Raw genomic sequence first — 26269 nt, forward strand, 5'->3', positions numbered from 1 at the left:
GCGAGGTAAGAGAAAAATGGGAAAGGAAACCCATTGTATCAGCTCACGAGGTCTCCCAACCCCGCGCGTCTCCAAACGAAAAAACAAGCAGTAGAATAAACGTCTGGCTTTGAGGTCGCAGGATGTGTAGTGGCTTTCAAATCCAGCTCTTGACAATGAGCTAGCAGATGCGGTTGGTGCTTTTTAACCTGAAGAGGACCACAAGCCTGTGGGGTTAGCCGTCTCTTTGGACCGTAGGCTACGCACACCACTGACGCCCCAACAAACCATCCCCCAAACCAAAACCTTCCCGGCCGGCCGCGCGCGAAGATGTCTGCAGCAGAAGAGGCTGCAGGGCGAGAGCAGAGACGCGGGAGCAGTGACATCACGCGGTGCCGGGTGATCCCCCAGCCTCTGGCGTCATGCGCCGATGACGTCACCCGGCGCTCGCCCTCCCCCACGCCCGGGTTGGCCTCCTCACGTGGGTCGGGCAGCGCTCCCCGCCCCCTCCCACCTGCGGGAGGCGGGGCGGGCCGGCTCGGCGGGCGGGGGCCGGTGGGGAGGCGCTGGGGCCGCACAATAGCGCCGCCGCGGGCGAGCGGGGGGCGGGCGGCGGGGCCTCGGCTGCAGCTGGAGCCCGAGGTGCCTGCGGCGCGGCAGACGCCCCCTCACGGCTTCCCACACAGCGCCGCCTCCCGCCTCCCGCCTCCCGCCTCCTCGCGGTCTCCCTCACCCGCCCTGCGGTCCTGCTTCCCAGCGCTTTCCCCTCGGACTCTTACCCCTGTTTCCCGGGGTCCCGCGCTCTCAGGAGCCCCTCAGAGAACTCTGCGCCGCCCACCTCACGCCCCCGCTCCTCACGGCGCCCCTCCCCCCGTGGGCTCTCCGCCTCGGGCGCCCTCGCCGACCCCCGCCCGGTCCTGAGGGGACTCCCCGGCACGCGCAGGGTGGGGGAGGCGCCGAGCGCGCGGCGGCGGCGGCGGCGGCGGGAGGGAGAAAGTGAGGCGGCCCCTCGCGCACACTCGCGCGCTCACTCCCCGGCGCGACCGCCGCCACCGGGGTGGAGGAGGAGGAGCGGAGCCGAGCGAGCGCGGAAGGTGAGAGCGGCTGCGGGGCGCGGGCGCGGGCGCGGGGGCGCGGGGCGCGGGCGGCGCGGGTGGGGGCCGCGGCCCATTCATTGCTCACGGCGGGCGGGGGCGCCAGGTAAGGTGAGGCGCGGCCACCGCTCTCGGCGGACCAACAAAGGCCCCCTGAGCGCTGCCGGCCAGGCCGCGGCTCTCAGCAGCTGGGCGGGGGTGGTCGAGGCGCTGGGGTACCCGAGGCAGGGCCGCGGCGGGGGAGGGGCCGGGCCCGGCAGGTCTGGGGCGGGAGCCGCCTCCCTCGCGAACTTCGCGGTCCTCAGGCGCTAACCCCGGCGGGCCCCCGGCGAGCCTCGCACAGCGGCGTCCGACTCATCCTGCCGGGGGGGAAAAAAATCCCTCCCGTCCAGGCCGGGGGAATCCCCTCTCGGCTTCACCTCCTTGAAAATCCTGCTGGATCTGCGGCACTCACGCGGCCCCTCCCCCACCCCGGGAATACTCCGACTTGCGGAGTTAGAAACCAACGAGGAAAAGGGATTTATAGTTACTCTACGTTCAGTTCTCCATTTCGAAAGGCACGATTATGATGGGCTCTGCTGTCGTGAATGTTTAAGCGGCAAACACTGCTGCGAGTATTTTGGAGGAATACTTGGGAAGTTTTTGGTATTTATGAGCGTCGGGAGCAAAGTGCTTATTGTTTGTTAAACTGCTTGGATAACTGAGACTTGTTCTCCCAAGAATGAAAGGTGAAGGGGAAGTTTAGTACTATGGTGACCTATAAAAATTCAAATTCGTTAGTCTAGCCCATATTCTATCTTATTTATTTTTAAAGATTTTATTTATTTATTCAGGAGAGACACAGAGAGAGAGGCAGAGCCACAGGCTGAGGGAGAAGCAGGCTCCCCGCGGGGAGCTGATTGGGGGACTTGATCCCGGGACCCCAGGAGCGCGGCGTGAGCGGAAAGCAGATGCTCAACCACTGAGGCACCCAGGCGCCCCTAGCCCGTATTTTAAAACTTGTTCCTGAGAATGACCTTTCATTTTGCCTGCTGTGACTTTGTCAGAAGAAAACAGGAATCAACAGATGCCTCATTGGTCTTACCTTGTGGCTTCACCTTCATACTTTGTGACCTTGAGCATCTCACTTCCAACCTTAAAATTCCAGGACTTTTTGAGCTCTAGAAATCCGCAGGTATCGAGCAGGTACTCCAGCTTTGAAGAGTCCGCCGAATTATCCCATCACCTGCTTCATGACCCCACCCTCCCCTGGTCTTTGCTGGTATCCACCTTCGAACTCCTTTCAGGCAAAACAACTCATTGGGGCCCCCAGAGACCTGGCAAGATTTTTATGGCACCTGTAACATTTTTAGTTCCTATTTGGGAAATCCTATATCAGATGCATGTGAAATCCACCTCACTTCAACTGGAAACTCTGCTTCTCACAAGAGTTTTGGCAACATGAACCCTGAAGCTTATTTATATCCTTACCTGTATGAAATCATGGGGTTATTACAATTACAATTTGCTTAGTCAGTCATTCATTTACCCAACATTATTGGAGTTTAGAAAGCTACTATGTTTTGGGTCTCCTAACAAAAAAAAAAAAAAAAAAAAAAAAAGCACTTTTCTCCCAACACTCATAAATACCAAAAACTTCTCAAGTATTCCTCCAAAATACTTGCAGCAATGTTTGCTGCTTAAACATTCAAGACAGTAAAGGCCATCATAATCATGCCTTTCCAAATGGAGAATTGAACATAAAGGGGGATTCAGAGTCTATTAAGACATTCTCTGTTTTCAGAGAACTCAAAGTCTAGTGGGTGAGGTAGACATGTAAACAATGAAGGCTTGCCCTAATCTCTGGGGGACTCCAGTTGTACAAGGAGTAGTGTGCAGTAATTGAGGCTGCTGGACCTGTTTTACAAGTCTTGTCCTGGCCAAAGTGAGTCTTGTGGGGAAGGTGGTGACCTGCCTCTCATCCATAAGATAGCACTAGATGGAAAGCTTATTCAGTTCAATTAAATATACATTTACTAAGCACACCTTATGAGGCTTGGAGAAAGCGATTTGTGAAAGAAGGGCCCTGTGTATTCAGAGAGATCTTTATAAAATTATATCCCATCACATCATTTCTCCCTACCTCCCAACTAGTCATTGCCTAAAGATAAATTTTTTAAAAGATTTTATTTATTTATTCATGAGAGACAGAGAGAGAGGCAGAGACATAGGCAGAGGGAGAAGCACGCTCCCTGCGGTGAGCCCAATGGAGGACTCCATCCTTCTCAGACCCCCGGAATCACGACCTGAGCCAAAGGCAGATGCTCAACCACTGAGTCACCCAGGTGCCTCTAAAGATAAAATTTTAAGCACTTTAACATAAATAAGAAGCTCTCAGATCAACTACTGCTTACCTTTGCAGCCTCACTTTCTATATAACTCCTCTGCCATACTGTTTCTCATCTCTCCTTTTGCCTGGTGCTATTCTTTCCAGTGGAAATCCTGGCCTTCCACCTCCTTCCTTCCTGGAAAAGTGCTTGTTGGACCTCTGGGAAGCAGTTCCTTAGTTAGTCCTCCTATTACTTTGATAGAATTGGTTGCTTTTTATCTTCTGGCTCATAATATGTACCAGTCTCAAAGTTCTCTATAGTACTCTATTGTAATTATCTGAGGTTTTTTTTCCCCCTATTAATACGTGATTTTTTTGAGGCCAGGCAGGATCTGTTTAATTTTAGTGACTAACAGAGTTACTGGCACTGAATATGTTTTTGAAATGAATGAATGAATACATAAAGAAGCAAATCAAGACCCCTGGGATAGAGGCTTCCTAATCTTTTGGGTTAGAACAATTAGCTCCAAGTTTGGTCCCTATACTAACAGCATCAAAGTAATCTGGGAATTTGATAGAATTGCAAATTACTTTTTCCATCCCAGACCTACACATGAAAAACTCTGGGGTTGGGGCCTCCAAACCTGTGCTTTGTAACAAGCCTCCAGGTGATTCTGACACTTGTTAAAGTTTGAAAACCACTGCGTTAGATGATCTGTTTTTGATAAGACCAGCTCCTTGCCAGCTCCCTCCCACTCTTTCCTTTTGTACTCTCTCTCCCACTCCCTTCTTTTTCTTCCTTAACACTTACTGCTTGATGATCCATTTCATCTGTCTGTCACATATCTTTTGCCACTAGATTGGAAGCTTCCTGAGAGCATTCTGTTTTGTTTGCTACTTTATTCCCAGTACCTAGAATAGTGATTGCATATAGCAGGCTCTCAAATATTTGTTGAATAAAAAATATAAGAGGATTTAGTCCTGTTTACAGCCAGCTGTTACATTGGGGTTTTTTTCAAGAATAGTTCTCAGAATGAAGAGGAACCACACTCCAATATGCAAATCCAAGTGGATTCTAACATTTTTGGGGATTTATTTTAGCGCTTTTCTTTGATTTTACATCTGTCCTTCTCCACCAAAGCCTGCAGTATTTTTCAGCTATAGTTCCTTTTTTTTTTTTTTTTTTTTTCCAGCTATAGTTCTTTAAGCCAAGACCTGAAAACTGCTGTTGAAATATCTCGGGCTGGGCTGGGATTGTTTCTTGGGAATTTATAACCGGTTTTGCAAATCTACATGAGCACCCTAATTTTTGAGTCTTTTGACTTGAAACTGTCTCTTCCGGGCCTTCTGTGGTTTTTGTCTTTTCTCTAGTGATACTTAAAGCTGTACAAGGGCCTGTTTGACTCCACACAAAGGTTTCTCTTCCTTATGAAGCTTTTTTTTTTTCCTTATGAAGCTCTTAAAATATTTTGTTTCTTTCACTTTCCTATTAGCCCTAAGATACCATATCCAGTTTTCTCTGTTCCTAACTTCCCTTCGAGAGATTGGCTTCATTTGTTCATTTATTTATCAACATTTACCGAGTCTTTATCTACCATGTACAAGGCCCCATGCTGGGACAGGATGTTCAAGTATATGTAGGATGCAGTTCAAGTCCTCAAGGTGTTGAAGATATTACAACATGGTATGATAAATGCCGAAATGAAGGGATAAAATAGAGGGGTAAAAAATTGATGTATACTCATGAAAACAGGAGAAATTTGTCTTTCTAAATTTTTTTGTCAGTTTAGAAATAATTCATCAAATAAGTATCATTTTGATAAGCAGACTGTTAGAAACATTTTAATTAAGAGATCAGTGGCTTTGTTGGGGAAAATGAAAAAAATCAAGGTGGGATCAATAGTTGCTAATTTGAGACAATTTTCAATTCCATTGTTGCTGGTTTTTTTTTTTTTTTTTTTTAATTTTTATTTATTTATGATAGTCACACAGAGAGAGAGAGAGGCAGAAGGAGAAGCAGGCTCCATGCACCGGGAGCCCGACGTGGGATTCGATCCTGGGTCTCCAGGATCGCGCCCTGGGCCAAAGGCAGGCACTAAACCGCTGCGCCACCCAGGGATCCCCATTGTTGCTGGTTTTAATGAACTTTTCTTTCCCCCTTTTTGTCTTTCTAAATCATAACCAGAGAGTAGGGAAAAATAACTTTTTTTTTTTTTTTTTGGAAAGAGGAAGCTTAAGATTTTCAAAAGCACATACTATTTCATAGATATCATTTTAATTCCTAAGGACTAATGTAATTTGGGGTGGGAGGAGTGGTCAGGGAACCTTAGTCTCTCATTTTTATATGATCTTATGGAAATAATTTTAGCTCTGTGCATTTTGTCCAACTGTAAAATGGAGATAGGAACAATTGCTATGACTAGCTTACAAGGTTATAAAGCAACTAAATAAAATATTGAATATAAAGGAACCTCTGGAGAGAGTAATTTGTTAGCAGTTGTTATAAACTTTATTGAACACTTGTTATGTACCATTTTGTGAGTTTTCTCCAATCTTCAAAATAAATGTGTAAGATGATTGCTAGTATTTCTGTTTAATGGAAAAGGAGGTTGAGGCTCAGATTGGCAAAGGGAACTTGTTCAAGGTTTTGCTGAAAGTAAGTGCGTAGACCTCCATTCCAGTTCATATTCACCGGATACCATCAATTATGTATTATGTTCATTACCCAGGCTGCTTTAATTTTTCTGTATAGAGAATCTAGGAATATTTTGCAAGTATATTGCTTTGAGAGTTAAAATAATTTTTTTTCCTCATTTAGCCTGCTCTCTCTTTTGTGCACAGAAAGATTAGTGAAGACAGATTTACATGCGTTTACATTTATCATTCATACAGGGAAAGAATAACATCTTTCCCTGGTGTTTTTTGTATAATCTTCACAACAGCCTTGTGAGATAGGTATTTCCTTTTTACGAGTTAGGAGACTGGATTATAGAAGTCTTGGTTTGCTCAAAGGCACATCATTAAGCAATGATTGCAATTTAGCAATGACTAAATATTGGTTTAAGACTACAGTGTTTGGATCTCAGTGCAGTACTTCACTTTTGCCACTATATCATATTGCCTTTTAAGCTATCAAACTAAACTTTGGAGCATGAAAAATGTTTTTAGATTGCTTCCTAATCCCTTTAGCCTTTTCCCCCTAAGAAAATCCTGACTGAAGTCCAGAGTTTGAACTAAAAAAAAATAAATTGCTAACTATGTCAGATGGTCATGAAATTGCAGACTCACAAGATGACACTTTACTACTGAAGCTGAGAGATCAGACTTTATCCAGTGTTGTGTGTCATTACTGCCTGAATATTCATTTCCCTTTGCTATCATACATTTATTAACATCATGTCATATGTTTTGTGTTAAGCTTTATCTTTCTTAAGTAATTTTCTCCACCATTCTATCCTAGTCTTTGATTCAGGGGAAATGATGTATGTGCTAGGATATTCCAGATTATCCCCTAAGAATAGTGTGATAAGTCTAGAAAGAACCAGAAGTTCATTGATTCCTCATTAATATGACTTTGTTTGATATTATTTCTCTAAAGTTGATCTAAGTCTTAGTTACAACAAGTCTGTTATGTCTTGGCTCTTATTCATGGAGTCAGGGTGAAGTAATCTGCATGCAGAATTGGGAAGTTCATTCCTGTTTAAGGGACTTTCTTACTTCACTTTTCTACTTCCAGCCCTTTCCACTGCCCCTTGCAGGCTGTGTAAGTACCAAGTAAGGCTGGCAAGAACACTTTCCTCCTTTACAAGATCTGCCTTTTTGAATCTTTCGGGAGTGATAAATGACAGTGATAGAATATGTGTGACTTCCATTCTCATCTGCCTACCTGTATCTTTAAGGCTCAACTTTCCTTATTCTCTCCTTGATTTCCACAAAGCTGGAATTCATGTCTTTCTCATTTGAACCATTGTTCCCTTATACTTTGTATGTTGCTACAATATCGTCTGTCACTTTCTAAGGAAGGAGATAGATGTAGAAGGGAGAGCATTAAACTTGAAGTTAGGGGGCAGCCCCGGTGGCGCAGCTGTTTGGCGCCGCCTGCAGTCCAGGGCATGATCCTGGAGACACAGGATCGGGTCCCACGTCGGGCTCTCTGCGTGGAGCCTGCTTCTCCCTCTGCCTGTGTCTCTGCCTCTCTCTCTCTCTGTGTCTCTCTCATGAATAAATAAATAAAATCTTAAAAAAAAAAAAAAACTTGAAGTTAGGCAAAGACCTATTTGAACACTTACTTAATTATCTATTTCTTAGTTTGGAAAATAGAAATAATAGCTAACTCAGAGTTGTGAAGATTCAATTAATAACACGTTGAAAACGAATATTATATAACTGAAACTAATATAACACTGTATGTTAACTATACTGGATTAAAAAAGTAATATGTGTAGAAATGAATTGTTTTGTATGTTAAGCTATGTAAGTGTTAGGTGTTAGGTAGAATTGTTGTAATTTAATGACCTCAATTATTTAAAGCAGTGTTTTTGAATTGTGGTTATACACTTGAACTACTTGTGAAGATGTAAAAAAAAAAAATTACTGTTGCCTGGGTTCTAAAGTCTACTTATTCAAAATCTCTTGAAATCTCTATTTTAGAAGATTTATAGAATTCTGATATGCAGCCAAGATTGAGAAGTATTGCTTTATATTGTAGTATTTTGCATAAAAGTCTTAGGTACCTACCATATGAAAACTAATGTTTTAATTGTCATTTAAGTTTCATTTGCTAAACACATATTAAGCATCAGGCATTGTCAGGGGCTCTGAAGAAATAATGAATCATATCTGGTCTTTACCCTTAAGCTAATAGTTGAGAAACAGACATGTCCATAGACAGTTATGAGAGCAAAATGATACAGGCTTATGCTATGTAAAGACAGAAGAAAGGCATCTACTCCACCTGCAATGGGGATGGCCTGGCAAGCCTTCTTAATGTGACAGCTACGTTGTGTTCTGAGAGATGAACAGGGGTTAACCAAACACAGTTGGGGAGGGATGGGAGGAGAGCAGAGAGGAAGAACCTTCCTGAAAGAGCAGTATGAGAACTAGAAGGCTTGACAACATGCTTGGGGAACCCTGAGTATTTTAGTACACTTATAGGATACGTTACAAGGTGGGGAATTACTGGTAAGACAGGAAGACCAGGCCTAGGTGGTAAAGGGCCTCTAGTGTACAAAGTATTTTCACTAATATTATCTCACTTTATTCTTTCAACAACTCTGTGGATTAGCTAGGACAGGTATTATTTTATTTCCATATTAAAGAGTAGGAAACAGGTTAATTGAATTGCCTGAGGCTATGTATAGCAGCACAGCTATGATTTGAAGTCAGATTCTTTAAACTTTTGAGAATACAGAAGAATAAAAGAAAAAAGGAAAAAAAAAAAACCCAAGCCAATAAACCTAGCAGTTTCATTGTGGAAATGTAATCAATAGTATTATTTAAAGACTTTACTTATTTATTCATGAGAGACACACAGAGAGAGGTAGAGACATAGGGAGAGGAAGAAGCCATCTCCCTGTGGGGAGCCTGGTGCAGGACTTGGTCCCAGGACCCTGGGATCATGACCTGAGCCAAAGGCAGATGCTCAACCACTGAACCATCCAGATGCCCCTCTTTTAATGTTTTTAAAAAATGAGTTTGGGTTGGTGATCTCCCTGTTTCTCAGCCACCTGCTTCTCCCAATGTCAGTGTTTATTGGGGATAAATGAGATCAGGAACAAATCAACATCATCAGCCTCATTATAACTGACTATTCCACAAGTTTGGAAATTGCAGTCTTTAATCCATATCATCTATCTCCAAATCTAGTGTTGGCCCCTCATTTGGGTGTTGCTTTGACCAGTAGCACTTCCTTCATTTTCCCCTGATTTCTAAAAAATTTCTGGTTTCTTGGGGAATGTAAAAGATATTTACTGCTTGTTTTCTTTCTAAAAATCATGTTGTTTCTTTAAAAAAAAAAAAAAGAGAAAGAGAACATGCACTTGTGTGAGCAAGCGGGGTAGGGGGAATGGGGTGGAGATGGGAGAGGGGCAAAGGGAGAGGGAGAAAGAATCTTAATCAGGCTCCATGCTCAGCACTGAGCCCCACTTGGGGATCAGTCTCATGACCCTGAGATCATTACCTGAGCCAAAGTCAAGAGTCAGGTACTTATCAAAAAAAAAAAAAAAAAAAAAAGAGTCAGGTACTTAATGGATGGAGCCACTCGGGCACCCCCAATATCATGTTTCTAACTATTGCTGCTTGCCAGAGAATTGTCTGAAGTTGACTGTTTTGTAAACGTCCCAGACTACGTAGAAATGGCAAAATACACATACTTTCAATTGCATACAAGCTCATTACGTCTCTGCAGTGCATCTATTTATCAATTCCTTAATTAGTCTACAAATATTTATTGGTTGCTTCCTGTGTGCCAAACATTGTGATCAGTACTCAGGGTACAATCCTAAACAATACAGAAATGATCCTTTTCCTTGCTCTTATAAAGCTTACATTCCAGAGGGGAATACAGAGAAAAGCATTAAATGTACAAATAAATAGTTGCAGGTTTTGATAAGTCCTGCAAAAGAAATAACGGACTAATGTAGAGAATTTTGGAGTGATGAAGTAGAAGGCCTCATTGAGGGGATGATGCTTTTAAACTAAGATATGTAAGATAAATAGAAATTAACCATTCAGAGAATAGGGTGTAGAGCATGTCAGGCAGAGAGAACATTTTAAAATGCACAAAGACCCTGAAAGTAGGTAAAAGTTTAGAGCTATGTTGCTCAAGATGGTAACCACAAGACGGTATGGGTACTGAAACTTGAAATGTGTCTGGTTCAAATACAGATGTGCTATAAGTATAAAATATATATTAGATTTTGAAGGTTTAGTGCTGAAAAAAATAATATAGCTAATTTTTTATGTTTACTATATATTGAAACATTTTGGATAAATTGGGTTAAGATAGATTTTCAAATTAATTTCACCTGCTTTTTTTTTTTTTTTTAGCTTTTAAAAACATAGCTAGGGACGCCTGGGTGGCTCAGCGGTTGAGCGTCTGCCTTCGGCCCAGGGCGTGATCCTGGGGACCCGGGATCGAGTCCCGCATCGGGCTCCCTGCATGGAGCCTGCTTCTCCTTCTGCCTGTGTCTCTCATGAATAAATAAAATCTTTAAAAACAAAACAACAACAACAAAAAAAAACCCCAAAAAACCATAGCTACTGGAAAATTTAAGATTACATATGTATGTGGTTTGTGTTAATGGCTCATATTATATATATATATATATATATATATATATATATATTTTTTTTTTTTTTTTTTTTTTTAAGATTTTATTTATTTAGAGGCAGAGACACAGGCAGAGGGAGAAGCAGGCTCCATGCAGGGAGCCCGACGCGGGACTCGATCCTGGGACTCCAGGACCATGCCCTGGGCCCAAGGCAGGCACCAAACTGCGTCGCCACTCAGGGATCCCCTCATATTATGTTTCTATTAGCTCTGGTTTAGCTCAACGTAGGAACTAAAAAAAAAGCCATTATGGCTGGTGCACATGGAACAAGAGTGAATGGTACTTGATAAAGTTGGTGTGGTGGGAAGAGACCTTTCAAAATGCTGCCCTATGCAATATCCTGTTTAATTCTGAGAGACTGAGAAAGGATTATTAAATCAGATTTTATAGACAATTAGTGCCCAAGAGCCACTACCCACCCATATAGTGCTACCACTTTTAGCATAGTATCTTTTTTTTTGCATAGTATCTTGAGTGTAGAATGTACTCTATCACTGTCAGCCAGAACAAACAAGCAAATAAATATTGATGGATAAATTGATTAAGTGGTTTTGAGGCTACCTCTTGGTGTCTATAATATCTAAGTAGATCTCTTGGTCAAAGATGAAATTTTCATTACCAAAAAATATCCTTCCCTGTAGGTTGACTCCTCTTGAAACTATTTCACAGTACACTTTCAACTTTTTTGTGTGTTTAAAAATTATACTATTAGGGGAGTATGTGCAGTGAGTACCCATATATTCATTATTTAGATTCTGTAATATTTTGCTGTATTTGAATATCTGTCCATCCCTTAAACCATTCATCAATCCATTTTATTTTGAAGCCATTCCAAATAAATTGTAGACACCAATGCACTTCACTCTTAAACACCAGCATTTGTATCAATTATAAAGAACCATACTCTTACCCATTACACTATGGCATTATTTGAATAATATCTATCTGCTGTACCAGACCCTAAGCTGCACAGAATTATTTCTCTTTAACGCATGGCACCCTAAAGAGTGAGTTTTAATATAGTACCCTTTTCCTTAAAATAAAAATTATCTTTTTCTGCTCACCATTGTATTCATAGTTCCTAAAATAGAGTAGCCACTCAGTAAATACGTTTTGTTTGAAATCAAACTGAGGTCCATATGACTTCTTTACGGAGAGCATTTGTTTTTTTCTCAAGTTCAATAAACATACAAGAATCCTTTCAGTGCGTGGTGTTGGGAGAATACAGGAGAAAAGAAACCTTAGTGTGCTAAATATTTAGCTACCCAGTATGAATATCTCTGATCTGAGTCAAAGTTGAATGCATGCCCTGATGCTAGTAGGTAGCTAAGGGTGTGGGAAATTTTTAAGCTGATCAAGTTGTGCATTGGCTGCTTTGCCATTCTGGTTCTTTTTTCATACCATTTGAATTGAAGAATTCTATGTTACTGAAAAATGGCATTGAATTGAGGCCCTTGAGGCATACTTGCCTTCCAGAGAGTCCATTCTTTTTTTTTTTTTTTTTTTTTTTAAGATTTTATTTATTTATTCATGAGAGAGTGTCTCTGCCTCTCTCTGTCTCTGGCAGACACAGGCAGAGGGAGAAGCAGACTCCATACAGGGAGCCCGACGTGGGACTCGATCCCAGGACTCTAGGGTCACGTCCTGGGCCAAAGGCAGGCGCCAAACCGCTGAGCCACCCAGGGATCCCGAGTCCATTCTTTATAGTAATATCCAAGGCAACATTTCAAAATTGGCAGTTTCCTTTTAGATTTTTAGTTTTTTTTTAAGTGCTACATAATTTTGATAAGGCTTAACAATAATGCTACTAACTCTCTTCCATTGAAAATAATAGCCCTATTTCACAAACTATTTCATAACATTTAAATTCATAAATTAAAAATTCACTCAGGATTCCATTCTTTAACGAATAAACACTTTTGTTTCTTTTTTTCCTTACATATAAACATACATGTTTACATAGTTGTAATCACAATGTAGCCTAAATTTGTTGTTTGCCCTTTTTTCTTGACCTATAAACATTTCCCTATGTTATTTCTTAGTACTTGTAAGATTTTAGATGATCTTCCATAATTTGCCTTAAGCATTGAAACAGTGTTCTTTTTTTTTTTTAAATTTTTATTTATTTATGATAGTCACAGAGAGAGAGAGAGAGAGAGAGAGAGAGGCAGAGACACAGGCAGAGGGAGAAGCAGGCTCCATGCACCGGGAGCCCGATGTGGGATTCGATCCCGGGTCTCCAGGATCGCGCCCTGGGCCAAAGGCAGGCACCAAACCGCTGCGCCACCCAGGGATCCCCAGTCAGTGTTCTGTAAGAGAAACAGAACCAGTAGAATTCTTTTTTTGTGGGGAAGCCTCAGATTTGCTCTTGAGGCCATTCAACTGTGATTGGATGAAGCCTACCATTAGATTAGGAAGAAAAATCTGCCTTCAGCCCAGGGTGTGATCCTGGAGACGGGGGATCGAGTCCCACATCAGGCTCCCTGCATGGAGCCAGCTTCTCCCTCTGCCTGTTTCTCTCTCCCTCCCTCTCTCTCTCTCTCTCTCTCTCTCTCTGTGTCTCTCATGAATGAATAAATAAAATCTAAAATAAGAATAATAATCTCCTTCATTTAATGTCAACTGACTTGTAGATATTTACTATATCTACAAATACTTTCAGGGGATTTAGATTAGTACCTAGATTTAATCAGGTAACTGGGTACTATAGCCTAGCAAGTGGATACATAAAACTAACCATCCCAATCATTTAGCTTTTCTTTTCCTGTTATAAATCACACTGTAATTTTATCTATAATACTGCATTTAGCTTTCTCCTTTAAAAGATAGTTTTTTAAAAAGATTTATTTATTTATTTATTTATTTATTCATTCATTCATTCATTCATGAGATACACAGAGAGAGAGGCACAGGCAGAGGGAGAAGCAGGCACCATGCAGGGAGCCTGATGTGGGACTCATCCTGGGTCTCCAGGATCACACCCTGGGCTGAAGGTGGCGCTAAACCGCTGAGCCACCTGGTCTGCCCGTGTTTTTTTTTTTTTTTTTTTTTTTTTCTAGAATGAATTCCCATAGGTAGGATTACTGGGTCAAGGGTTATAAAGACCAAATGGGCTCTTGACAGGATTTAATATTTGCAAACTGAAAATACCACCACAGTCTTTCTTTTAATGATTTCCTCAGGAGTTAATCAATTCAATTGACTCATTTCCTGTTTCCAAAAACCTGTGGTCTTTAACCCCCTTTGTTTTTTGGCTCTGGAAATAACTACTTTTATTCAGGTTATATGTTCAATTCTCTCTTCAATCTGCACCTATCATGTTTTCCCCTGAGTTTTTCTCAGGGGAAACCATCCCCTACCTACTTTGCTTTCCATAACACAGATAAAATAGAAGGTTCATATTTCTGCTACTGAATCTAAGAATCTACTTGGATTTGCATGAATTTTTGCCTTTGCCCATCTATCCTGCTCCTTTACATGCTTTTAGTTTCCTTCCCATGGTCCCATCTTAGAAACCTTACTTCACTGCATCTTTCCATTTTACTTTCTACTGAGTTATCCCAAGCAGCATTCAAATGTTCTATTAAAAAAAAACAAAAAACAACAACAAAACAAATGTTCTATTTAAATGAAATTAATTTTTCCTTTCCCTACAAACAAAAGCCCTCCGGAGATCCCATGTCAGCCTCCAGCTAAAACCTATCTTTGCCCTCCTTCAAAGCTAGTCCTTAAAAAAAAAAAAAAAGCTAGTCCTTAATAGCTGTTTACAATTTTTGCTTCCAGTTTTTTTTTTTTTTTTACCTATTTACCTGAAAGCCTATTCCAGTCTACTTCTACCTTCACCACCTCATCATAACCACTCTCACTAAGGCCTATAATGACCTCCATGGTGCCAAATCTACTTAAAAACAAAAACCATAGAGGTACAGATACTCAATAATCTCTTAATGTCATAAAAATATTCAGTTGTGATTCAAATGTTGCACCTTTTTTTTCTTGTCTAACAGCTTGAAGCAAAATCCAGATAAGGGCTACACAGAGAGATTGTTTGATAGGTCTTTTCTGTCTCTTTTACTCTAAAGTCCATCTCAATCTCTTTCTCACCCCCTTTCAGTTTATTTGTTGAAAAAACCGCATTGTTTTTTTCTGTAGAGTTTCCCACTGTTTGGATATTGCATCTTCCTTTTATAGTTTAACCGGTTCCTCAGTCCCGGTCCTGTATATTACATGTATGTAGTATCTAAAGGCTAATTCAGATTCAGGTTTTTCTTTTGTTTGTTTTCCATGACCACTTTCTAGGTATCAGTGTGTTCTTTCATCAAGGGGCTCTTAATGCCTGGGTGTATTTCTTTTTGTGATATTAGCAGCCATAGGATTTCCTTTTCCTTTTCATCTTAATGGAAACTCTCTATTTGCCTTTTTTGGTTATGGTCTCTCTAAAATATTCTTTTGCCTTCTGTGATACACTTTCTTCATTTGCCTCTTGTCTCTGATCATTCCTTAGTTTATTTTGTTGTCTTTTTCTATCTTGATTTTATTTATTTTATTTTTAATGTTGGAATTCCTCAAGGGTGAGATCCTCTCTTCTAATGCCAGATTCTCATTATACTTGGTCTCATTCATTGTCCTGCCTTTGAATACCATATAAATGCTGGCAACTCCCGTATTTTTCCAGATATCTCTACCCTAAACATCTCTCTTTAACTCTAAACCATATATCCACTTACCCCACTTGATATTTCCACTTTGAAATTTTACATTTCCTACTTAATATGCTCTAAAACTGCATTCTTGATTTTTTCCCAGAAACTTGGTCTTCCCTCAGTTATCCTTGTCCTAGTGACATCTTTGTTTCTGCAGTTGCTCAAATCACAAATTTAAGATTCACCCCTGACACCTCCTGTTCTTCTATGCTTCATATGTACTCCACCCCCAGTCTTATCAATTTTATTTCCCATGTATTCCTTGAATCCATCTACCTCTCTCCATGTCTGTTGTTACCTCTCTAATCCATGCTACCACTATCTCTACCTTAGACCACCACAGTAATCTTTTTAACTGAGCTCTTTGCTTAAAACCTGTAAAGGCTTTTTGTTTTATTTAGGAGAAAATATAAAATCTTAAATGTGATTTATAGTGTTCTAAGAGACCTGATCCTTGTTTTTGTTTCTCTAATTTCATCTTGTGCCACTGCCCACTGCACTGGCTCTGCTTCAGTGATGGGCATTTTTTTATCTTGTTCTACAAAGTTTGAGAAAATCTTTCATGCCTTACGGTCTTCACACCTGTTTTCCCTTGGTATGTTATTCCCCAGTTCTGGTTTTTCCACAAGTCTGGTTTCTCTCTCTCCTCTTTTTCTTCTTTTAGAAAACAAATGTGGTCTAGAACCTGTCTAATCTAAAGAAGATATCCCCCTACCCAATTATCCTCTCACAGGACTTCATTATTTTCCATAATAGTTTATAATGATATGTAATTCTGTACTTACCTGTTTGTTATATGTCTAGACTTCCAGCTCTATAGAATCAAAGGTCATATCTCTTTTGTCACCACTGTGCTTCATCATGTAGTACAGTGTATGGAACAAAGTAAGTGTTGTAAATATTTGCTGAATGAATGAACTTACGCTATCAAGGATTACTAAGCCTTGGCAATTTTATCTCTGAAGTTATTTCAAATTTGTTTTTATTTTTCAATCTCCTCTGCTTGGTTTAGACCATAATCATCTTTTCTCTGGGCTTTTAACTGCCTCATTACTAGTGTCCTGGCCACCAGTCTTCCTGCCCTCTTATTCATTCATTATTCTGCCTGGAATAATGTTTCTAATGCTGTTACTGTCTTACCCAAAAGCAATCATTGTGTCCCCACTACTTATAAGATAATATGTAAACTAAGTTGTTTTTCAGGGAACTTTATAATTTGACCTCACTTACTTCTTCAGCCTTATTTCTCCTGACCCTACTTCATCTCTCTAAAAAGACTTTCAGTTCCATTCACTTTTATATGTCTTATCATTTTCTTCCTTCAGCCTAGGGTTCCTTTTCCCTCTCTTCTATTAAAACTCTTTATTCTTTAAGATCCAACTTGGATGCCATGTCTTCCATATAGACTTCAGTCCTTATCTATCCACTCATGATTACAAATTCCTTGAGGGCGTGCTATACACTGAATGTTTATGTCTTTCCAAAGTTTGTATGTTAAATCTCAGTACCCAATGTGATGACTGGGGATGTAAGGCCTCTAGGAGGTGATTAGGTCATGATGATGGAACCCTCATGAATGACATTAGTGTTCTCATAAAAGAGACCCCAGAGAGTTCCTTTGCCCCTTCTGCTATGCAAGGACATAGTGAGAAGACAGCATGTATGAGCCAGGAAGAGAGTTGTCACCAGACACTGAATCTTCTGGTGCTTTGATCTTGAACTTCCCAGCCTCCAGAACTGTGAGAAGCAAATTTCTGTTTTTTGTAAGCCACCCAGTCTATGGCATTCTGTTATAGCAGCATGGATGGCCTAAGACAAGGTGGTACTTTTTTTCATTCCTTACTATATATACTCAGCATCTAGAACAGTGTGTGGCCTATAGTAGGCTGTCAATAAATCCTTGTTGAATGATTGAATAAAATAATTTACTTATTTACTCAGGTATTTATTAAGCTTTTTTTGAATGTCCATAGCACTCTCTCCGTCCTTTGCACTATAATTAGAAGTTCATTTATTATCTGTAGGAACTGATCACTTATAAAATTAATCCCCACTCAAGCATCCCTCCCTGCTCACCACTGGACTCTGTTTCTCAGTAAGTGTTTTCTAATGGTAGGATAATCTAACAATACAACGCAAATAGATTCTAAAATGAAAACTGAGCAAAAAAATGACAATTCCACGAAACAAAGACTTTTATGAATTTGAAATAATGCAATATTGGAGAGTCGCTTGAATCATACACACAAAAAATCATTGACAAATGAGGATTAAATGGTAGAGTTAGTTTAAAATTGAAGGAGAAATTAACACGAGTAATGACACAAAAGGAGATTCAGAGGGCGATGATTTGAGTAACAGGATTAAGAGAGACTCTTGGGAAAGATTGGTGAAGCTCTTGAATATTTTTACAAAATTGATTCTCTTATCAATGTGTTTTGAAAGCCAAATGTGAAGTGACAGATGTTCTTTGGCTTATAGGCAATTACAACTTAAATTTTTGTTAAATATTAAGAATTAGCAAAATTTATTTTACGTTTATCTTGATGAATTGAAGGCCTGATCGATTTTTTTTTTAAAAAAAATTTACTAGGAAATTTTGGTCTCTCATCAGTTAACTTAAATGGCATTAAAAATTTTTTTTAAATAGCCTTTTTTGATATTAAACTCAGGTGATAAGAATCCCATTGTATGTACTAGTTTCTCCATTAGATTTAGTTCACCAAAGTTGGTGATTGTGCTTTATTCATTATATTCCTATGGTGCCTAGCTCAGAGTTTGGTACTTAGCAGATACCTAATAAATGTATAGGGATAGGAAGAAGTAAATAATAATTGAAGGGTTTGGGAAAACTCCTTGAAAAGGTAATATTTGGTACAGAGTGTATATGGCAGGTGAGTGAATAGGGTTTGACTGTTACACTTTGTTAGGTCCAAAAGAAAAACCTCTCTTTCTTTTACAGGCTCCTGCCTAGTGTATACTTTAATATTCACAGTCTGTTCTCTGCCTCAATAGCTCTTGTTCTCATTGTAATTCTTCCTGGAGATTGAGATGGAAATGAGAAAGGCTTTGGGCTACTGCCTCGGCATCCACATTCATGAGAACTTAGAAATGCAGAGGGACCAAATGCCATGCCCTAGACGGATCCAGGTCAGCCAATCACTGCTTTCCTGCCTCTTCCTTTGTTCTCTGGGCCTCCAGTCTCCTCTGTGCTGGAGGTGCTACAGCTGTTTATACCAATTAATATAATGCTAATGTGACCCTTAATGAAAGGGTGGAAGCACTTGGGCTCAGCTGATGAATAACTGGATAGGGTCAACCTTCTAAGTACCTATTTCTTAACAACAATGGGACTAGGCACCTGAATACCTTTTCACATTGTTTTTGTAACCATGGAAACAGCTGGAAGAGATCATAGTTTAGGGAATCTAATCTCTAATTTTATAGGATAAGGAAAAAAAAACAACAACCCAGAGATGGTAAAGCTCATGCAAGATTAACTCCTTGTCTCCCATTTTAACAGATCTATGGCATGTAAATATGATTTTGTCCTCTTTTCATATTATGCAGCATTTAAACCCCTGCCACTGACCTAACTTTGAATCTTGTGGCTCTGCTACTTCATGACTGATCTGGGGAGAGTTGCTTAATGTCTGTAGTTTTAGTTTTCTTATCCTTAAAATGGTACTAATAATAGTACCTGCTTCGTAGGTTTGTTACTAGGATTACATGAAGCAGTAATTGTAAAGCACTTAGTAGATTCTGGCACATAACAAGTGTTCAGCAAGTGTTGACTATCATTATTAATACAGCATAAGGAAGCCAAAATGAACCTAATGACCAGTCCTTTAATTTACAGCTCTGTCTTTGAAACCTTTGTTCCTATTTCTTCTTCAGTTAGAATCTGAACCTTGTGAAGCAAGGATTTTGTTTGCTTGCTTCCCTGTATTCTCAGTAGCTAGAGTAATTTTTAGTGCATTTAGTTGCTTAGTAAATATTTAGTGAATTATTATTTTTTAATTTTTATTTATTTATGATAGTCACAGAGAGAGAGAGAGGCAGAGACATAGGCAGAGGGAGAAGCAGGCTCCATGCACCGGGAGCCCGACGTGGGATTCGATCCTGGGTCTCCAGGATCGCGCCCTGGGCCAAAGGCAGGCGCCAAACTGCTGCGCCATCCAGAGATCCCAATATTTAGTGAATTAATGCTCTTAGGGAAAATCTGCTCTGCAAAACACTTTTAGATACTCCAGTGACTTGAAGCCTTTATTTTTACAGTTGTTTATGTGAATTTGCACTTGTCTTTATAATATTTGTATTGTATCCTTTATCTTTTCAGTTATCTTTGTTTCTGTCTACATTGTAAATCTTTGTGGGTAGGAGACTGTGATCTCACTATGGAATTTCTTTGTGGCTCCTAGCATAGCGTATTTTTTTAAATACATGGTTATTAAGGTTTAGTAATTCCTGACAGTTGACTCTAAAAATCACTAGTATTCAGTACTAATTTATTGAGCAAACAGCAGTGTATGCTGTGGCTTGCGTCAATCGCATCTCTAAGAAGTTGTGCATTCATAGGGTCAGTCCTTAGTGGCAAGAGACACTTTAATGCCTTTGTAAATGTTGTTCTTTACACATGAAATACCCCTTTCCTTCCTCCTTTGCTCCTTCTCTGTCAGATGTCTTGCTGCTTTCTTTAGGGCTCAGTCTCCTCTGTCAAATCTTTTTACTTCCTTTTTTCTGGGATTAAATCCTTTATATGTAAATCTCTTCATGGAAGAAATGAATAGCTTTTGCAAATAGATGAGGGCTGAATTCCAGACTGCGGAAAGAGTTGCTGCAAAGACAAGGTCAGCTGTTATAAGAACGTGATAGTAAATAATAAATATTATCTTTAGTGTAGGGCAGTTTATTGGTCAGGTTTCTTATTAACAGCGGCAAGTAATAGAATCCACTCTAGCAGGTTCAAGGAAAAATGCTTTATTAGAGGGTGCCAGAGAGATTAAAAAGCCTTTGGGAGAGTAGAAGAAAAGGACCCAGCCTGAGCTTCCAGGAACAAAATCTCTTTGCCATAGTCCTGAAGCTGCAGAATCAAGAAACTGTTGCCACAACTACTAGATCTAGAACTGTGCTGCTTCTGCAGTTTGCCCCAACAAGAGGCATGTCCTGTGCCCAATCTCTCCACTCATCTACTTTCATTCCAAGTTAGTATCTAGTGTGAGAGCATCTGATTAGCAAAACCTAAATCACACTTAGATGGGAATCTGAGAAATGCGTGTGTGTGCATATATATATTCCCCAAGCTGGCTTTCATCATGGTGGTAAATTGGCTGATAGAACATTTGAGGAGATAAGTTTTTTTATTAACCAATGGATGAGAAAGATACATAGATGGAGACAGGAAGGGGGAGGGAAGGAGGGAGGGAAGGAGGGAAAGAGATGGGGAGAGAGGCAGAGAAAGAGAGATGGACACTGACTTCATCTCTCAAAATGGGAAAAAAAAGTCTTTAGTTCATTTGGATCAACTTAGGCCATTTATCCATCCCTTAACTACGAGAGTTTTCAGAGACATACCCGAAGTTAATTGGTTAAGCCTGAGTTCTTGAACTAATGACTTTCAGGGAGAATGGTTTAAATATTATGGTTTGAATGTGGAATCAAGACTTACCTCTGGAGCTAGGTTTGGGGTCAGCATTATCTTAGTTAGAACAGTGGTTTCCAAAGTGTGGCCACAAGGGAACTTGTTGAAAATGCAGATTCTAAAAAAAAAAAAAAGAAAAAAAAAAGAAAATGCAGATTCTCAGGGCATGTACGAGACCCACTGAATCAAAAACTCTGGGCGTGGGGCCCAGGAATCTATTTTTTTACAAGCACTCCAGGTAATTATGACTCTGACAGCATGCTAAAATTTGAGAAATGCCTTAGTAATATAAGCTGCTGAGAGATGAATACTGGATAAAAATTAGGGCTCTATTAGGAAGAGGGAAGAAGAGAATGAATGCTGGGTAGGCAGCCAAAAGCATTCATTTCAAACTGTAAAGGTAGGGGTCAGTTAACGAAGGAATCTTGAATATCTACCTACAAGGTTGTTCTGAGAATAAGACTAGGTAATGCATGTGTGAAAGCCCTGTGCAAGTGAAAGAGCTAGATTATAGTAGGGGTGAGATAGAGAGTACATTGTACTTGGAGTCAGAGGTTGGCTTCTTATCCTGGTCTCTTTACTTCTTGGAGCTTCAGACTCCTCTTTTGTAAAATAGGAGCTAGAACCTCTAAGGTGTTGGAAGAGTTTAAATGAACGAATATATGTGGAAGTTCATTATTTAGTGTATTAATAAGTAAAAGTTTACTGAAAATGCTTGGCCAAAGTAATATGAACTTTATTCTGAGGACAAGGGTAAGTTAGTGTGCTTCCTTAGGACTGTCTTTCTTCCTAAGGCAATTCCCTAGTTCTTAGCAATTGTTTCAGGTCTCAGGTCTATAATCATATTTAGATAAGCTCTGATTTAATTTCATGAGCAATGGTTTTTGCCTCTGCAGTCTTTTCTTGGGGCATTATTTGAATTATTTACTTCGGCTGTCGCAGGGATATAGAGGTTTCTTTTTGCTCTTGTAACTAATGTGTCCTCAGGGTGATGTGACCATATATATTTTACGTTCTGCTTTGGCAGATTGCTTTTTATTTTCTTCTGTGAGGTCATTTTAATTTGTAACACTGTGGCCTCTTCCTCCTACTTTCTGTTTTTTACACATTTCACATTTTCTAGATAGAGAATTTTTATAAATTTCTATTAGATTATAGTGGGACAGGTGATCAGGAATGGTTTGGACCCTCTCTTTTACTTTATATAAGAAACTAAGACAGGGAAGTAATTTGTCCAGTCCTGTATCCTGCTTCTTACTCTTTTCCTATTTCCTGGCATGAAAGAACTTGAATCTGGGGTTAAATTTCATTTTTTCCCGCTATATATTAATCAAAAGTCTCCTGTGAATTGTTTACATCTAATGGGATTTAAAGTCAGAAGCCTGGGGCAGCCCAGTGGCTCAGTGGTTTAGCATCGCCTTCAGCCCAGGGTGTGATCCTGGAGACCTGGGCAAGCCCCATGTCAGGCTCCCTGCATGGACCCTGCTTCTCCCTCTGCCTGTGTCTCTGCCCGCCCCCCCCCCCCCCTTCTCTCTTTCTGTGTGTCTCATGAATAAATAAATAAAATCTTAAAAAAAAAAAAAAAAGAAAAAAGTCAGAAGCCTGGTCTGAAAGTGAAGCAGAGCTGACATCCCAACCTAGGAAAAAAGATTACCTAGTGAGTAGAAGTGTTGTGGATTCAGTAGTGGAAAGAAGGGCCCACCATGGACATACTCTTCACTTCTAGACATACTTGGCACGCTCTTAGATGGTGGTAGTTATTGGGTATGCCAACATTGCATTATTAGATGGCTTGTGGTCTTTTCTGTGTTTACATCTAGGGTATTTGAGGAAGGAAAGAATGAAATGAAATGAACAATTTTTACTTTGCTCCTGAGCACTTCTCACCTTATCTATACTACAAATAACAGTTAATGTTTGTTTCTCTTAGAAAGTTACTGTGGGGTGGCAAGGAAATCAGAAAAATGTCTCATAGACTTGTTGGTACTAATTAAAACCTAGATTGCCAGCTGAAGGGCAACCTAAGGACTATTCAATTCAACACCTTTATTTTATGAGTGAGAGGCCAAGAGGAGAAAGTAATTCACCCAATGTTTTAAAAAATATATATTTTCTGGCTACAGGTGTATTCAACATATATATATTTTCTGGCTACAGGTGTATTCAACACAAAACAACCTTCTCTGACTTTACTGAGGTGGCTGACCACGTCCATGGCAAATCTATCTCTAAACTTTGCTGACCCAGCCCCAACCTCAGCTTTCTTGTCAGCACTAGGGGGCACAGCACTTTGTCTGTAGGTGTCTCTCTCTGTCAACTTCCCTTCGGCTAGTCTTGCTGGTCACTCTCCCTCCAGACCTTTGGGCTGTGGCCTGCCAGTGTTAGAACTGCTGTGGTGTAGAGTGGCAGGCACAATCTCAGGGGGCAGGTGGAAGTAATCACAAAGATACTGGATACCCTCTTGGTAAGTTTCAAGTAGAAATGTCTCCAGGCAATCTATTCCTTAATGTAGACTTGTGATTTGAGAGACTGCATGGACTTGATGATGTGAAGATTGGGTACATTCTTGTCTGCTAGCTCAGAGTGTTTAGGCATGTAGATGTCCTTTTTGACCACCATCACTCCCTCCTTGAAAAGGAGTTCATGAATGACAGTAGGGTTCTTCTTGGACGTCAACATCCCAGCGGGTACTATGTATAGGGCTGGAGCTAGAAAGGAAAGCAACCACTCAATATTATACAGTAAGTTAGTTACAGAGTCGGGACCATATCTCAGCACTTTGGACTCCCTGTTAAGTTCATTTCCACTATACCCCTTTGCAGGACACACTGTAAGAGGAAATGTTGGGTAGTGGAAGGCACATAGGCCTGAGGGCAAAAGATCTGGGTATGAACCATGGCTCTGCCACTTACTGATTTGTTCCTGAGAAAGCAATATCACTTCCTCAAGTATGAGTTTCCTCATTTGTAAAATGAGATAATACTGATACTTCTTTTACCTGCCTTGCAGGGTAATTATTAGGATAAAATGTGAGATGCAGTGGAAAAAAGGAAGACTAAAGTGAACATGGCAATTTGCCTGTGGATTTCAGCTTTGTCACCTATTAACTGTGATTTTGGGGCAAGTCACTTTGTTTCTATGAACACAGTTTTTTCTTTGTAAAATTGGGACAGTAGTAATTCCCCTGCAGAGCTGTTTTAAGGACATTAGTGTATGTAAAGCATTCAAAATGGTGCCTAGTTAAAAAAAAAAAATGGTGCCTAGTACATGTGAGATCTTCACAGAAGATTTAGTTCTGTCTTCTCAGAACTGTTCTTCTAAAAACTTAAAATAGATATAGCAGAACTCGTTCTTCTGTGGCTTTAAAGCTATCTTGTAAAGTTTGATTCAGAGGCTGTAGGTGGGGTAAGGTATGGGCTTTGTGGTTAGTCAGGTTTCTGTTCTAAACTATAGTGGCCCATGGTTAGGCTTTTTCTTCTTCCAGAGAAGGGCTTGTAGAAATGACAGACACTGAATGCAGTAAATTGATTGAAGAAGAGGTGGAGGAAATTTGGTGACTGGGAAACTCGGAAAGGAGAATGCCTGACCTACAGTAGATATGTAATCATTTTTTTATATAAATTTATTTTTTATTGGTGTTCAATTTGCCAACCTATAGAATAATACCCAGTGCTCATCCAAGTGTCCCCCTCAGTGCCCATCACCCACTCACCCCCACCCCCCACCCACCTCCCTTTCCACCACCCCTAGTTCATTTCCCAGAGTTAGGAGTCTTTCATGTTCTGTCTCCCTTTCTGATATTTCCCACTCATTTTTTCCTCCTTTCCCCTTTATTCCCTTTTAATATTTTTTATATTCCCCAAATGAATGAGACCATATAATGTTTGTCCTCTTCCAATTGACTTATTTCACTCAGCATAGTACCCTCCAGTTCCATCCACGTTGAAGCAAATGGTGGGTAGATATGTAATAATTTTTATTGAAAGAATGACTACCTGAAATGGAGAAATACTGTGGGCCATAGGGGTTCATAAATAACTGGTGGCCCCAAATTTCTCATCCAAGCTCCACTTTGCTGAGGTATTTGGATTTAATCAAGCTTTTATAATCTTAACCTGATGAATTTGTGGAATTTAAGGTCTTGAGTTTTTTAAGCTTTTCTCTACTACCAACTTCCCTTTACCACCTTGGTCAGGCCAGACAACTATTTCCTTCATTCCTAATTATTGTGTGGCTAGGTTCCTCTTTCTGGTTTTTAATTCTGGAATGGAGTTGGTGGTTCTAATGCACGAAAGTTAGAGAACGGGAAATCTGTATGATCAGGCAAACAGCATTTCCTCAGAAGTTCCAGGATTATGGGAAAGCTGATAGGTTCACTCCTTCTTCCTCCCCAAAAAGGATATTTTTGTATAAACCATTCAATTCAGTAAATACATACTAATCATGTATACTATAGATCAGACATTCTTCTGGGTGCTTTGAATATGTTATCTCACCAAATGCTTAGTAACCCTTTGAGTTAGGCTGATAATATTGCCCTCAATTTTACAGATAAGGAATATAGAGTTTAGATGAAGGAAATGACTTGCCTTAGCTAGTAAAAGGTAGACTCAGGATTTGAACCCAGGTCTTTATGACTCAAAGATAATCACTGATTGCCGTGTCTGTCTACCTTAATAGAATGGGAACTCCTTGAAGGTGGAGGTCTTGTCTGATTCAAATCTGTGTTTCCTATTTTCAGCACAGAAACAAATAGAGTAATTTTTTCTTTACATTTTTTGAAGTTTTTACTTAAAGTCCAGCTGGTTAACATACAGTATAATATTAGTTTCAAGTGTGCAATATAGTGATTCAACATTTCCATACATCACCCAGTGCTCATCACAGCAAGTGCACTCCTCTATTAATGAAGTAATACATAATTGATGCCTGTGTTATTCTGAAGCCCTATGGGCCCTCTCTCTTTAAGCCCACTGCCTACTTTCCTCTACAGTCAGTTGCCTGCTTTAGTTTAGTTTTCTTTTTTAGGCTGTTCTTGTGTGAGCTAGCGTTCCCTTTTGAGGTTGAATTGAATTGTGTAATGCCTCAGGAAGTGGCTGAAGCACCTTCCTCAAACCTGGTTGCATCAAAAGCCCACCAAGTCAAGTCCTGTTCCAAAGAGGAAGAGAAAGCCTGGGCTCCTTAGTTAGTAGATAAGAGTTTCTTCTTTGAGG

The 26269-nt window shown here is 40.2% G+C and overlaps 1 protein-coding gene and 1 pseudogene across 1 annotated transcript in view; one reads left to right on the forward strand and one right to left on the reverse strand.

Moving 5' to 3' along the window:
• The first annotated feature begins 930 nt into the window (after positions 1-930).
• Positions 931-26269, forward strand: part of PAK1 (p21 (RAC1) activated kinase 1) — a 144826-nt gene continuing 119487 nt past the window's right edge. Inside the window, exon 1 of the mRNA XM_038568521.1 lies at positions 931-1073. The gene's annotated coding sequence lies outside the window, so the exon portion shown is untranslated. The remainder of the gene's footprint in view (positions 1074-26269) is intronic.
• LOC119864972 lies at positions 23246-23735 on the reverse strand (annotated as a pseudogene).

The sequence above is a fragment of the Canis lupus genome, chromosome 21 (assembly GCF_011100685.1).
Source record: "Canis lupus familiaris isolate Mischka breed German Shepherd chromosome 21, alternate assembly UU_Cfam_GSD_1.0, whole genome shotgun sequence".
NCBI lineage: Eukaryota > Metazoa > Chordata > Mammalia > Carnivora > Canidae > Canis > Canis lupus.